Source organism: Diplotaxodon limnothrissa, linkage group LG8, assembly GCF_057381915.1.
Source record: "Diplotaxodon limnothrissa isolate DT_005_m linkage group LG8, D_limnothrissa_male_GT1.1, whole genome shotgun sequence".
NCBI classification, from domain to species: domain Eukaryota; kingdom Metazoa; phylum Chordata; class Actinopteri; order Cichliformes; family Cichlidae; genus Diplotaxodon; species Diplotaxodon limnothrissa.
In genome coordinates this window covers 32,578,457-32,594,983 of record NC_140603.1, presented here as the reverse complement: position 1 = coordinate 32,594,983, position 16,527 = coordinate 32,578,457, and positions in this window count along the sequence as shown.

The following is a 16,527-nucleotide window of genomic DNA, read 5'->3' as shown; positions in this document are numbered from 1 at the left end:
CACCCGAGCCAGGCTTGGTGCACAACTCAAAAGACACGCGTCCTGACCTTTCAGATTTATTCATGATCAAATGGACACATAGGCAGCCAAGGACACAGGAAATCACACAGTCTCATGATGAAGACTCATTGTTACTGTTATTTGCATTAATTTTTCCAACCAGCACTGAGGCAGACATTATGGAGGTTCGTTTAAAAGCTGTTCACACACACACACACACACACAGAGACTTCTTGTTTTTCTCATTAACAAGCTAACAAAGTCAATACAATACAAATTTATTTATAAAAACCAACGGTATACCAAAGTGCTTCACATAAAAGACAGAAAATAAAACATAAATATTATAAATATTATAGGACCATAACAAAGTACCAAGTGTGCTAACAGGTCAGTGTCACTAATACACAGGAATAACATAAAATGCATATCAAGTAAAACATGTTAAAAGCACAAAGCCATAACAGATATGTATAAAAGGTAAAATAGAGTAAGTCTAGGAATCAGATACAGGCATGAACGAGCAGGAGAGGCGAGGTTAAATAAATAGGTTTGTAACTGTGATTTAAATGATTGGATAGAATCAGACGCACAGACAGCAATAGGAAGGTTATTCCACAAATCTGGTGCAGCCAAGGCAAACGCACGGTCACCTCACGTCAAAGACAAATAAATAAAAACACGCAGGTGAATAACTAAACGATGACACTGTCACTTCTATAAGATATTCATGGGGCTCTAATGTTTCCCACACACAAGCTTACAAGCGCTCAACATCCCCACTTACTCCTGCCAATCCTTTGAAGAATGGCTCCGCCCACATCTCATTTGGTGCCTGCAAACCAATGAGAGCCTGTTTCCTGATTAAAATATATTAACTGTTACGTATTCCACAACATTTCAACACAAGAATGACAGTAGATCATAATGATAAGAATTAGGTGTTGTTTTGCATATAAAACCCCTCATAGACCCAGTGATCAGTGTGGATGAAGCCCACTGTGTAACCTGCCCACCATCAACATCTGTATGGCTGTTACCAGTCATTTTAATCAAATCTTTACCAATTGTGTACGTGTAGTAATGAACATGTATGTTACGTGTACGTGGTTACTGTATGTGTCACCGCCTGTCTTCAAAAGGACACACAGAGCATTTTGAGTCACTCCACTAGTTGATTGATGACAAGAACACAACTACAAATCCATTAGACAGAAGTCAGTCAGTGAAGCTAAAACTTCCTGATAAAACAGGAAGTAGACCAAAGATCAAAGGTGAAGCACAGATGATGTACACAGAGTTCATGTATGGTACTAACTCAGTGTTACTGCTTATAGTGCTTTTTTCCTCGCGCTCTTTCTGCTGATTGCCACTGAGACCACAGCACTGAATGTACACAGACGAGTATTTAATGATGTGAGTCCACGTCCGAGCAGGACACAACTCCATCTGTTGTCCACTCCTCGCTGTCGCAGCTCCCACAGAGGTCCCAGCATCAGCATGACTCACATGAAGCCACAGCGCTCAGACTGACTCCAGGTTTTTATGTGAGTTCAACAAGTCCACAGTAAGAACTGGAGCTCATGTTTCAGAGAGCAGTGAATGAGCTCGCTGTGTGTGGACCCTGTAAATAAAACACCAACATGAGCAGAGGATATCCAGTTGCTTCATAAAATGTGGTAAAACAACAGAATCAGGAAATACCTTTCAAACCAGGCACACCTAAACTACTGTCCTCAACAGCAGATGGTGAGCGCCGCGAGGGGCAAGAGGCGGGGAATAACAACAGAGTCGGAAAAATATAGCAAAGCGGATATTAGACCTGAGAGAGGGGCACCCAAACAGCTGCTGATGGTAGACGTCAGCCTGACCTACTAAACTACAAAACCCACAAAGGCAGTGCAGTGCTGCCAGGCTGTGTGGCTGTTCACCACCACGTACAGACCAAATAACTGCTCCTAAATACACAAAAGACAAACAAGCACGAGCATGTCTTTTCTTCCTCGTAGAAATCTGTTCTTACTTTGTCTGTTTGGACCTTTAGGCTGCGTAACGTCCCTGCGTACAGTCCAGGCTTTGCTGTCATTGGACAGCCGGGAGACCCATGATTCAAACGTCCACGGATAAAACAGCATGAACAGTTAGTAAAGTGAGCCACATCTACAGCCTCACAGTCATCATGTCTGAGATCTGTTGTTATTTTCTCTCATTTCCTGTTTTATTTTGTAATCTGTGTCGCTCTTCCACTTTGCCCTCTGTGTCAGGCCAACGTGGGCGTTCCAGTTCTCCTGGGAATGTTCCTCATGTTGACGTTGTTTTGCCGTCTCTGCATGGATGTGTTAGAGACACTGAAAGTAAAAAAGGACAAAGAATTTCAAACAGTGTGGGTGAGGAGGGTGAAACTCACAGAAATGCTTTTGAAGATTAACTTTATAAATTCATGAGAAGAACAAACTTTTCATTTACAAGAAAAATGTGTCAAAAGGAGAAAAACTGAAATTTGAATTGAATTTTAGTCTCTGTGATGTAAGGAGCTCTCTGATTGGTTGGACAGACACGGGCTGGTTGCCTGTTTGTGTTCATAGCTTTGCTGCTAACATGTGTGTGTTTGTACAAACGCTGCTCAGCCTCAGGATTTAAACTCCGCCCAGCACAGATGTTAGAAGAATGAAGCGACCTGTTCCAGATCTCTGATGAGACCTTCAGCCTGTTTCTTCCTGTTGGTCTTCGATCTCCTCTATGAGCTCCTTCAGGCGTCTCCCAGACTCCTGAACATATATATATATAGTCATAGGCCTATATATATATATAGGCCTATGACTCAATGCCCCACAGCTGGATACTGGAATGCCTAGAATTGTACAAGATCAATGGGACCCTAAGAGCCTTCATCAGGAACTCAATGGGGATGTGGCGTACAACACTAGAGGCCAACTCCAAGCCCATAGCACAAGTCACCATCAAGTGCGGGATCTACCAAGGAGATGCTCTGTCCCCACTGCTGTTCTGCATAGGCCTGAACCCCCTCAGTGAGATCATTAACAAGACTGGCTACGGATACCGACTACGGAACGGAGCAGTTGTCAGCCACCTCCTGTACATGGATGACATCAAGCTGTATGCCAAGAGTGAACGAGACATCGATTCACTGATCCACACTACCAGGCTATACAGCAATGACATTGGAATGTCGTTCGGACTGGAGAAGTGTAGTCGGATGGTAACAAAGAGAGGGAAGGTAGTCAGAACTGAGGGGATTGAACTACCAGAAGGCAACATTGCAGACATAGAGGACAGTTACAAGTACTTGGGGATCCCACAGGCGAATGGAAACCATGAAGAGGCCGCTAGAAAGGCTGCAACCACCAAGTACCTGCAGAGGGTCAGGCAAGTCCTGAGGAGTCAGCTGAATGGTAAGAACAAGATCCGGGCCATCAACACATACGCCCTGCCCGTGATCAGGTACCCTACTGGGGTAATAGGCTGGCCAAAGGAGGAGATAGAAGCCACTGACATAAAGACAAGAAAGCTCCTTACCATGCATGGAGGGTTTCACCCCAAGTCCAGCACCCTGAGGCTGTACGCTAAGCGGAAGGAAGGGGGCCGGGGACTGGTGAGTGTCAGCACCACAGTCCAGGATGAGACAACGAACATCCAAGAATACATTGGGAAGATGGCCCCAACTGACCGAGTGCTCAGTGAATACCTCAGGCAGCAGAAACCCAAGAAAGAGGAGGGAGACGAGGAACCATCATGGAAGGACAGGCCCCTGCACGGTATGTACCACCGGCAGATAGAGGAGGTGGCTGATATCCAGAAATCCTACCAGTGGCTGGACAAAGCTGGACTGAAAGACAGCACAGAGGCACTAATCATGGCAGCACAAGAACAAGCTCTGAGCACAAGATCCATAGAGGCTGGGGTCTATCACACCAGGCAAGACCCCAGGTGCAGGCTGTGTAAAGATGCCCCAGAGACAATCCAGCACATAACAGCAGGGTGCAAGATGCTAGCAGGCAAGGCATACATGGAACGCCATAACCAAGTGGCCGGCATAGTGTACAGGAACATCTGTGCCGAGTATAACCTGGAAGTCCCGAGGTCAAAATGGGAGATGCCCCCAAGGGTGGTGGAGAATGACCGAGCTAAGATCCTGTGGGACTTCCAGATACAGACGGACAAAATGGTGGTGGCTAACCAACCGGACATAGTGGTGGTAGACAAACAGAAGAAGACGGCCGTACTGATCGATGTAGCGGTTCCGAATGACAGCAATATCAGGAAGAAGGAACACGAGAAGCTGGAGAAATACCAAGGGCTCAGAGAAGAGCTCGAGAGGATGTGGAGGGTGAAGGTGACGGTGGTCCCCGTGGTAATCGGAGCACTAGGTGTCACGGTTCGATATTTTTTCGATACAAAAAATGTTCATGCCTTTTTAATTTGTTATTTATTAAAATTATAAATATATATTTTAACTCAAAGGTACAGTTTTTAAATTTAACCCTAACCCTTGTGCGTGTTTTTTATTTTGACAGCGAATGCGCACCTGCGGACCACTTATGTGCAGCCCTGGTTATTTAGCTCGTCATATTGCAGCCACAGAAATTATTTTGTCCATGAAACCATAAAGCTGCACTTTCTTTTTGCCTTATAGTCTGATTTGTCATAACTTCTCCGTTTTGTGGTAAGCTTTTCTTTGGCTGTCACTTCTTCACCCTGACCTGTCTTATTTGGCTCAGCAGAACTAAAATATATATCCTGCTGCTTTTATACACGGACTCACATAAGCTCAGCGATTCTCTGCGCGATCAACCTCTCACATGTTTAAGCTTGCTGCGGGAGATTTCACTTGTCATGTTTGCATAGTAAGCTAACGATTAATAAGACGATGTCAGAGGAATTGGTGCACAAATTATCATCACTCACAGATCAGTGCTGTCGCTCTCTATACACAGTTCGCACGATTGCAAAGTGAAAGCAAAAAAACAAGCGCAAATTCAAACGCGACTTCAATATGTCACATATTGACAGTGGCTCACCGATGCCAATGACATAATTACCCAGCTACATTTCTGAAAGAATGCAAAAGCATTGACATATATTTTTCCTACAATAGCCCAACGGGCAGGGAAGAGATAGATTTTGGTAGCCCGACTGAAAAAAATCGCTAGCTCCAGGACGTCGGGCTAGCGATATTGCGAGCCCTGTATCTGATTGAGGAATCACTCATCTTTGGAAAAGAGAGTTTATTACAGAGAAATGTCTCTTTCCAAAATAAAAGCTATACTATCCGCTTCTTCTGGGCTATATTCTCAGCAGCATAAGGAGAATCATGTGCTAACAGCTGTCTAAATGACTCAGCTAAAGTTAGTAGCATGCTTGTTGTTTTTGTCTTTGCACTAGGATGATGTCGGCGTAAATGTGCAGTCATATTCGTTGTGTTCCCACTAGTGCTTTCAGGTTGATCTCGTTGAAATGACCTTGATTGGTAATTTTTTGATTGGTAATTTTATTTCAACATGTGAACAATATACAAGTACATTTAGAAAAGAAATAAGAGAGAGAAAAAATACTATACAAATTACATACAAAAAACCATTCTGATTAATTTACATGTTGAAAGGGAGTGGGAAGAAGTATACACTTATTTAATCCCACCCCTTTGCCATAAATTATCAGTGAATATTTAGTCAGCTTCCTTACTGATATAATTTGTAATAAAAATAGTGAACAGATTTCTGATATACTATATACTATAATATCACATCATGAATTTTTTGTTTGTTTGTTTGTTTTTAAATAGAGACATTCACTTAATTTAAATATTTTCCTTTTCTTTATAGATCGAGAAGATCATATTTTTATAACTCTTTTTGAACAGTTTTATGTTTGGACATTGCTTTAATTCCATATTCAGTTTGTTCCATAGTTTCACTCCATGCACAGAAACACAAAAGCCTTTTCTTGTAGTACGTACCTTCATTGTTTTGAAGTTACAAAAACCCCTTAAATTATAACTTCCTTCTTTCAAAAAAAAACATACTCTGAATATTACCTGGCAGTTCTTTATTTTTTGCTTTGAATAGAATTTGTGCTGTTTGGAATTTCACTATATCGTCAATTTTCAATATTTCAGACTGCAAAAATAGTGAGTTTGTATGTTCCCTATAACCTGCATTGTGGATGATTCGAATTGCTTTTTTTTGAAGAGTAAAAAGTGAATGTAATGTGGTTTTATAGTTATTGCCCCAGACCTCTGCACAATAGCTTAAGTATGGTGAAACCAGTGAACAGTAGAGAATATGAAGTGATGTTCTGTCGAATACCTGTTTTGCCTTGTTTAGTACTGCAATGCTTCGTGATACTTTGGAATGAATATATCTTACGTGAGCTCTCCAGTTAAGTTTTTCATCTATTATTACCCCCAGAAATTTATTTTCACTGACTCTTTCAATATCAACACCATTTATTTGAATCTTTGCATTTGTATTTAAACTACTATTTCCAAATAACATAAGTTTAGATTTATTCAAATTTAATGATAATTTGTTTTTATCAAGCCAGAACTTCACTTTACTTATTTCATTAGTCATATCCTCCAATAAATTCTGCAGATCATCACCAGAGCAAAAAATGTTTGTATCGTCAGCAAAGAGAACCATTTTTAATACTTTGGACACTTTACAGATGTCGTTAATGTACAAGTTGAAGAATTTTGGACCCAAAACTGACCCTTGGGGTACACCACAAGCAATGTCCATACATAAGGAGCAACCACCATTTATTTTCACAAACTGCTTTCTGTCACTTAAATAACTCCGGACCCAATCTAAAACTACCCCTCTGACACCATAACGTTCCAGTTTTCTTATTAATATATCATGATCTATAGTGTCAAATGCCTTTGTCAAGTCTATGAATAACCCAGCCACATATTGCTTTTTGTCTATGGAATTTGTGATGTATTCTATTGAATCTAATAGTGCCGATGATGTTGATCTGCTTGATCTGAATCCGTACTGACTCTCAGTGAGTAGTTTATGTTTATCTATAAATTTTTCCAGTCTGTTTTTAAACAGTTTTTCAAGAACTTTTGAGAATTGAGGTAGTAAAGAGACAGGCCTGTAGTTTGTGAAATGGTGTTTGTTTCCAGATTTGTATAGAGGTATAACTTTTGCTATTTTCATTCTGTCTGGAAATCGACCAGTTTGAAATGATGAATTACAGATGTATGTAAATGGTTTTATAACAGCCTCAATGACTCTTTTAACCACTATTATATCAATATCATTACAATCCAAAGATTTGTGATTTTTACATTTTTTGACAATTTCAAGAACTTCATTTTCATCAACAGCTGTGAGAAACATAGAATATGGATTTCTGTCAATCAGTGTATCGGGTTTTTCCTGTGCTTTCCCAGGATGAGTGATTGTTCTTGCTAAATTTGGTCCAGCAGTTACAAAGAATTCATTGAGACTATTTGCCACAACATCCATATTGTATTCTTCATGGTCATTACAATGAAATACTTGGGATAGTTCTTTTGTCCAGTCCCACATTTTATAACACTGTTCAGGATTTCCCATAATCTTTTATTATTATTTCTATTTATATCTAATTGCTTCTTATAGTATTCCATTTTACTAAATCTAAGTATATTAGTTAACCTATTTTTATATCTTTTGTATCTGATTTCAGCATCTTTAGTTCTCGTTCTTAAGAACTCTCTGTATAGAGCATTTTTCTTTATACATGCATTTTGCAGACCTTTTGTTATCCATGGACAGTCCATATATTTCTGTTTCCTACTATATTGCTTTATTGGACAGTTGGTATTGTACAGTAATGTAAATATTCTAAGGAATTTATTATAAGCACTATTAACGTCCTGTTCCTGATATACTTCACCCCAGTTTTCCTTCAATAAATCTTTTTTAAATGCATTCATTCTTTCTTCTGTTCTTACTCGTCTGTACTCTTTTTTACTGTCCATTTTATTGATCTTGTAATTCCTATCATAGATTGTAAAAATTGGCAGATGGTCACTTATGTCGTTAATCAGGAGTCCACTTACAGTCTTATTTTCAATGTCATTTGTAAAAATGTTGTCTATGAGAGTTGCACAATGTGATGTAATCCTGGTAGGTCTAGTAATTTTAGGGAATAGGTTCATACAGTGCATTGTGTTTATAAATTCCTCAGTGGTTTTATGTTTATTTGGGTTTAGCAAATCAATATTGAAGTCTCCACAAATGAAAACTTTTTTGCGAGCTATTTCAATAAATGTTTCTTCTATCCAGTCTTTAAATGTCTCAATACTACTACCTGGAGCTCTGTATATACAGCTAATGATTACATTTTTACTTTTTTCTTTACAAATTTCAACTGTAATACATTCTAGTACATTATCAATCACCATCGTCATCTTTTCCACCACATTAAATTTCAAGGATTTGTCCACATTCAAGGCCACTCCTCCTCCTCCTTTGTTTCGCCTAGTTATAAATGTGAATTCATAACCCTCCAGTTCAAAGTCTGTTCCTTTTTCCATATTGATCCAAGTTTCTGATAAGGCAATGACACTAAATGGATGTGAAAACTGGTTAAGATATTCTTTGATATGACTAAAATTAGCATAGAGACTTCTACAGTTAAAGTGGATAATTGATAATTTATTCTCAGTTTTAATCCTCTGATTGTAGTCTTTATTTGTATAGTAGCAGCAATTGTTATTGTTAGATGAGAAAAAGTTGTTGTCTGGATCTATTTCAAATTCAAATTCAAATTTTATTTGTCACGTACACAGTCATACACAGTACGATATGTAGTGAAATGCTTGGACAACTGCTCGTGACCTAAAGAAAACAAAAAAGGAAAAGGCTATGAATAAGATAGGAAATAAATATGAAAAATTAAAAAGGGTAAATTTAACTAGGAAGGAATAAAATATAAATTAAGGTTAAAAATGAAATAAATGTACAACACAAATTAGAATGAAGGGTAAATTTAACTGGGAAGAATAAGATAAAGATAAATATATAAATTAAAGTTGAAAATAAAATAACTGTACAACAAAATACACAATACACAATATAGAACTATATAAGAATGTATGAAGAAATCTAAATATAAATAAATATATACACAATAACAGCAGCTGTACAAGTATTAACCGGAAATGAAGAATATAGTGACCAGTGTTGTGCAAAACCAAAGTCCAGAAAGTCCAGTGTGTGTGTAAGAACCATATGTGTGGGTCAGTACTGTGTGGTGGTGTGATTGAGAGACCGTATCGCCTGCGGGAAGAAGCTCCTCCTCAGTCTCTCTGTGTTGGTCTTCAGGGAGCGGAATCGCTTTCCTGACCTCAACAGAGAGAACAGTCTGTTGTTGGGATGGCTGAGGTCCTTCACGATCTTCCTGGCCTTGGTCCGGCACCGCCTGCTGTAGATTGAGTGCAGGTCAGGGAGCTCGGAGCGGATGGTGCGCTCAGCTGACCGCACAACCCTCTGTAGAGCTCGTCTGTCCTGCATGGTGCTGTTCCCGAACCAGGTTAAGATGTTTCCCGTCAGGATGCTCTCTATGGTGCACGAGTAAAAGTTCCTGAGCACCTTGGAGGGCAGTTGGAAGTCTCTCAAGCGTCTGAGGTGGTAGAGACGCTGTCGGGCCTTTTTCACCACGGTGTTGATGTGACAGGACCATGACAGGTCCTGCGTGATGTGAACTCCGAGGTATTTGAAGCTGTCCACTCTCTCCACTGGGCACTCGTTGATGACGGGGGTCTGGTAGTTCCTCTCCTGCTTAGTGCTGAAGTCCACTATCAGCTCCTTTGTCTTACTGACGTTTAGAAGGAGGTTGTTCCTCTGGCACCAGTTCTCCAGATTCCTAATCTCCTTCAGGTAGGCCGTCTCGTTATTATCAGAGATCAGGCCCACCACGACGGTGTCGTCAGCAAACTTGATGATGGTGGTGGAGCTGGTAGTGGCCACACAGTCATATGTGTACAAAGAGTACAGCAGGGGGCTCAGAACACACCCCTGGGGGGCTCCAGTGCTGAGAGTGGTGGAGGCTGAGACATGTCCGCCCATCCTTACTGCCTGTGGTCTGCCAGTTAGGAAGTTGGAGATCCACTGACACATAGATGAGCTGAGTCCCAGATGCTCCAGCTTGGTGGTGAGTGTGGAGGGAATTATGGTGTTAAATGCAGAGCTGTAGTCTATGAAGAGCATTTTAACATAATTCCCCCTTCTAGTGTCCAAGTGAGTGAGTGATGTGTGGAGGAGGTGAGAGATTGCATCGTCTGTGGAACGATTTGGACGGTAAGCGAACTGTAGTGGGTCCAGTGTGTCTGGTAGTGAAGAAATGATGAAGTCTCTGACCAGGCGTTCAAAGCACTTCATCACTACTGAGGTGAGGGCTACAGGGCGATAGTCATTGAGAGAAGCAGGGTGGGGTTTCTTCGGGACAGGAACAATGATGGACTCTTTGAAGCATGTGGGGATCACCGACTGAGATAAAGAGATGTTGAATATCTCAGTGAACACAGGAGCTACCAGGTCGTATCTCAGCCTGTTCCTGACGCCGGCTCGCTTCCCTCTAGGCCGCCGCCGCTTCCCTTTGTTCTCCCTCGAGATTTCACTCGGCCAGCTCGGATCCGGAGTTAAAAACTTCGAATTGTGAGTACATTGTATACCAATAGAAACAAGAGTGTCACTGTCATACCTAATGTAGAATAGAATAGAATAGAATTCAACTTTATTGTCATTGCACATGCACAGGTACAGGGCAACGAAATGCAGTTTGCATCCATCCAGAAGTGCTTTAGTGATATAGATATATTACAATATATATTAGCAATAATATAGATATGTGAGTATATTACAGAAATGGGTCTATTATGGTATGTTATAATGTACACGGTATGAAGTATGTTGTGAATATTCTATAACTATAAGTATGTACAGGCTGTAGTGAGTACAAGCTATGTACAGGATATGAACAGGATATAAATATGAAAAACTATACAGAATATGAAATAAATAACTTTACAGAATCTGGGATATACAGCTATACAGAAATGGGAACTATGCAAGTTGTAAACAGTTGTAGGATTAAAAATTATCGAATGTACAGAATGATTATTTACACAGAGCTATACAGTAGTGCAGTTAAGATAAGTGAGGGTGTAGATAGTTTCTACAGAGGCTATATAAAGTGCTAGTGGTTGTGAGTGGTGGTTCAGTCCATGTTATTATTGTGTTTGAGGGTACAGTTGTCCATTGTGGGTGTGTGTATGTTCAGTCCATGAGTTTAACGTGGGTCAGATGTCAGGAGGCAGAGTTCAGGAGTCTGACAGCTGTGGGGAAGAAGCTGTTCCGGTACCTGGTGGTCTTAGTCCGGAGGCTCCTGTGGCGCCTCCCAGAGGGCAGGAGGGTGAAGAGTCCATGTGATGGGTGACTGGGGTCTTTGATGATTTTCCCAGCCCTTTTCAGACACCGCTTCCTGTAGATGTCTTTTATGGCAGGAAGTGGTGCTCCGGCGATGCGCTGGGCAGTTTTCACGACCCTCTGCAACGCCTTCCGGTCCGAGGCAGAGCAGTTCCCGTACCAGACTGTTATACAGTTGGTCAGGATGCTCTCGATGGTGCAGCGATAGAAGTTCACCAGGATGTCTGAGGACAGGTGGTTCTTCCTCAGAGTCCTCAAGAAGAAGAGGCGCTGGTGAGCCTTCTTGACCAGCTTGGAGCAGTTGGTCGTCCAGGTGAGATCCTCGGAGATGTGGACTCCCAGGAACTTGAAGCTGCTCACACGCTCCACAGCCGTCCCCTTAATGTGGATGGGTGGATGTGGGTCAGCATTCCTCCTGTAGTCCACGATGAGCTCCTTGGTCTTCTCGGTGTTAAGCAGCAGGTTGTTTGTGTCGCACCACTCAGCCAGACGATCCACCTCCTCCCTGTAGGCGGCCTCATCGTTGTCACTGATGAGGCCAATCACCGTGGTGTCATCTGCAAACTTAATGATGGTGTTGGAACCATCAGCAGGTCTGCAGTCGTGGGTGAAGAGGGAGTAGAGGAAAGGGCTCATCACACAGCCTTGTGGTACACCGGTGTTCATTGTGATGGTAGATGAGCAGCGGTTATCCAGCCGGACATGTTGGGGGCGGTTGGTCAGGAAGTCCAGTAACCATTTGCAGATGAGGGAACTGATACCCAGGTCTGTCAGTTTCCTGATGAGTTGTGAGGGGTGGATTGTATTGAACGCTGAACTGAAGTCTATAAACAGCATTCTGGCGTAGGTGTTGTTGTTGTCCAGGTGTGAGAGGACAGAGTGCATTGCGATGGAGACTGCATCCTCTGTGCTCCTGTTCCGGCGGTATGCGAATTGGTGGGGGTCCAGGGTGGGGGGGAGACAGGATTTGATGTGTGCTAGGACCAGCTGCTCTAAGCACTTAGTGATGATGGGGGTGAGTGCTACTGGGCGGTAATCATTGAGGCAAGATGGGTTGGAGTTTTTGGGTATCGGGACGATGGAGGTGGATTTGAAGCAGGCCGGTACCACAGCGTGGGCCAAGGACAGATTGAATATGTCTGTGAGCACTCCTGCAAGCTCCCCAGAACACGCTCTGAGAACACGCCCGGGGATGCCATCAGAGCCTGCAGCCTTGTGGACATTGATCCTGCTCAGCACCGCTCCTACATCGGTGGGGGAGAGAGTCATAGGTTGGTGGTCTGGCGTCATGTCTGCTTTGGTTGTGGTTGTGGGGTTCCCTCGCTCAAAACGAGCATAAAAGTTGTTGAGCTCGTTGAGGAAGGAGACATCAGAGGATGCGGGGGAGGGTTTGGTGGTCCTGTAGTGTGTGATGGTCTGGAGTCCTTGCCACATGCGTCAGGGGTTGGAGTTGGAGAAGTGTTCTTCTACCTTCTTTTTGTAATGGTGTTTGGCTTTTTTGATGCCCTTCTTTAGATTAGCCCTGGCTGTACTGTAGGCGTGTGCATCTCCTGACCTAAAGGCAGTGTTGCGGGCCTTCAGGAGGAGACGAACATCCCGGTTCATCCAAGGCTTCTGGTTGGGGTACATGGTGATCCGTTTCTGGGTGGTGACACTGTCTGTGGTTTTGGAGATGTAATCCAGTACAGATGAGGCGTACTGGTCCAGGTCTGTGTGGGTGAACATATTCCAGTCTGTGTTTTTAAATCTGTCCTGGAGCACTGCGTCTGTCCCCTCTGGCCACACTTTAATTGTCCTCACAGCAGGTTTCACACGTTGGATGAGTGGTGAATACCGTGGTGTGAGGAACAGGGAGAGATGGTCCGATTGTCCAATGTGGGGGAGGGAATTATGTACCCAATGGTGATGATTTTGCCGATTTAGAAACGCTGAAAACTAACTTAAAAAACAAAGACAAAGAAAAAGTGGTCGGAGCAGTCGTGACGGCAGCCGACCTCACCGGCGCCATCTTTCATATTCCAAGTCATGTGTATTGTGATCCATATAGTTAAATGTTTTCAGTTCCAATTGATCATATTCTGCAACTGTCTGACTGATGCAGCTGATTCTTCCAGATGTATCTGAGTTCTTCCTTCCAGTGTGTGTCATAAGTGAGTGTGTGGTTGTCTGTTACCTTGTTTGCCGTCCAGATCGTGTTGCTCACTGATATTTTTCGAGATCCGCCATATTTTTAATGGTCAGAACTTTGGCTTCCTCTGGTGATCCGTTTAGTTTAATGAATATTTTGCAGTTCGTCGTCCAAGTGCTTTGGATTTTTCCCAGCTTCTTAAGGTGTCGCGCTTTTTTGGCTATTTCAGCGTTGTGTTTGGTTAGATGTTCATTGATAAAGACATTAGATCCTTTTAATTTTCTTCCTTGTTTCAACAGCGTAATCTTGTGCTTTCGATTTACAAACCTTAATATAATAGCCGGTATGTTGCCGTTCATCCTGGGAAGAGGGTGGCATGCTTCGACAGAGTTACAGTCCAGGGCGTCCTTAACGCCACAACACGGCAAATCTCCGTTAACGAGCTACCGCCGATCGCCCCATGCATGGGGCTGGACGGCCAACACGTTAACAAGCTAACTGCGCTAACACGCTGGTTCCCACCCATGTAATTGAGCATTGCATGGCACATCCAACATACTGTTTTACTTTAGTCCATGACTCGCTTACCTTCAGGGTCATACGTCACATGAAAACCAAAATAATTCCAAACGCCAGACCTGAATGAGGATGGGGGAGGTCCATGTTGCAAGGAGAGCTTAACTTCTGTCTTGCTAGCTTGCCCTGCGCTCTTCCTTCTGACTATGCTGTCTGTGTTGAGCGCTCAGTGGATCTGCGCTCGACAGTGCAGCCTAGGCGGAGTAGTCGAACACAGATTCACTGAGCGCTCAACACAGACAGCATCGTCAGAAGGAAAGTTGATAAAATAAATTACAAATGTTGTATTGTTCGATACATATGCGTACCGAACCGAAAGCACTGTATCGAACGGTTCAATATCGATACGAGTATCGTTGCACCCCTAATATATATATATATATATATTAGGGGTGCAACGATACACAAAATTCACGGTTCGGTTCAGTTCGATACTTTGGTGTCACGGTTCGATATTTTTTCGATACAAAAAAAATGTTCATGCCTTTTTAATTTGTCATTTATTAAAATTATAAATATATATTTTAACTCAAAAGTACAGTTTTTAAATTTAACCCTAACCCTTGTGCGTGTTTTTTATTTTGACAGCGAATGCGCACCTGCGGACCACTTATGTGCAGCCCTGGTTATTTAGCTCGTCATATTGCAGCCACAGAAATTATTTTGTCCATGAAACCATAAAGCTGCACTTTCTTTTTGCCTTATAGTCTGATTTGTCATAACTTCTCCTGCTGCTTTTACACACGCACTCACATAAGCTCAGCGATTCTCTGCGCAATCAACCTCTCACATGTTTAAGCTTGCTGCAGGAGATTTCACTTGTCATGTTTGCATAGTAAGCTAACGATTAATAAGACGATGTCAGAGGAATTGGTGCACAAATTATCATCACTCACAGATCAGTGCTGTCGCTCTCTATACACAGTTCGCACGATTGCAAAGTGAAAGCAAAAAAACAAGCGCAAATTCAAACGCGACTTCAATATGTCACATATTGACAGTGGCTCACCGATGCCAATGACATAATTACCCAGCTACATTTCTGAAAGAATGCAAAAGCATTGACATATATTTTTCCTTCCTACAATAGCCCGACGGGCAGGGCAGAGATAGATTTTGGTAGCCCGACTGAAAAAATCGCTAGCTCCGGGACGTCGGGCTAGCGATATTGCAAGCCCTGTATCTGATTGAGGAATCACTCATCTTTGGAAAAGAGAGTTTATTACAGAGAAATGGCTCTTTCCAAAATAAAAGCTATACTATCCGCTTCTTCTGGGCTATATTCTCAGCAGCATAAGGAGAATCATGTGCTAACAGCTGTCTAAATGACTCGGCTAAAGTTAGTAGCATGCTTGCTTTTTTTTGTCTGCTTCCACTTGTCTTTGCACTAGGATGATGTCGGCGTAAATGTGCAGTCATATTCGTTGTGTTCCCACTAGTGCTTTCAGGTTAATCTCGTTGAAATGACCTTAACGCCACAACACGGCAAATCTCCTTAACGAGCTACCGCCGATCACTCCGTGCATGGGGCTAGACGGCCAACACGTTAACGAGCTAACTGCGCTAACACACTAGTTCACACCAATGTAATTGAGCATTGCATGGCACATCCAACATACTGTTTTACTTTAGTCCATGACTCGCTTACCTTCAGGGTCATACGTCACATGAAAACCAAAATAATTCCAAACGCCAGATCTGAATGAGAGTGGGGGAGGTCCATGTTGCTGAGAGCTTAACTTCTGTCTCGCTAGCTTGCCCTGTGCTCTTCCTCCTGACTATGCTGTCTGTGTGGAGCGCTCAGTGGATCTGCGCTCGACAGTGCAGCCTAGGCGGAGTAGTCGAACGCAGATTCACTGAGCGCTCAACACAGACAGCATCGTCAGAAGGAAAATTGATAAAATAAATTACAAATGTTGTATTGTTCGATACATATGCGTACCGAACCGAAAGCACTGTATCGAACGGTTCAATATCGATACGAATATCGTTGCACCCCTAATAAATATATATATATATATATATATATATATATATATATATATATATATATATATATATATATATATATATATATATATATAACACCCAGCACGCCCCTGCGGGCGGTTTATCCTTCAAGCTCGGGTCCTCTACCAGAGGCCTGGGAGCTTGAGGGTCCTGCGCAGTATCTTAGCTGTTCCCAGGACTGCGCTCTTCTGGACAGAGATCTCCGATGTTGTTCCCGGGATCTGCTGGAGCCACTCGCCTAGCTTGGGAGTCACCGCACCTAGTGCTCCGATTACCACGGGGACCACCGTTACCTTCACCCTCCACATCCTCTCGAGCTCTTCTCTGAGCCCTTGGTATTTCTCCAGCTTCTCGTGTTCCTTCTTC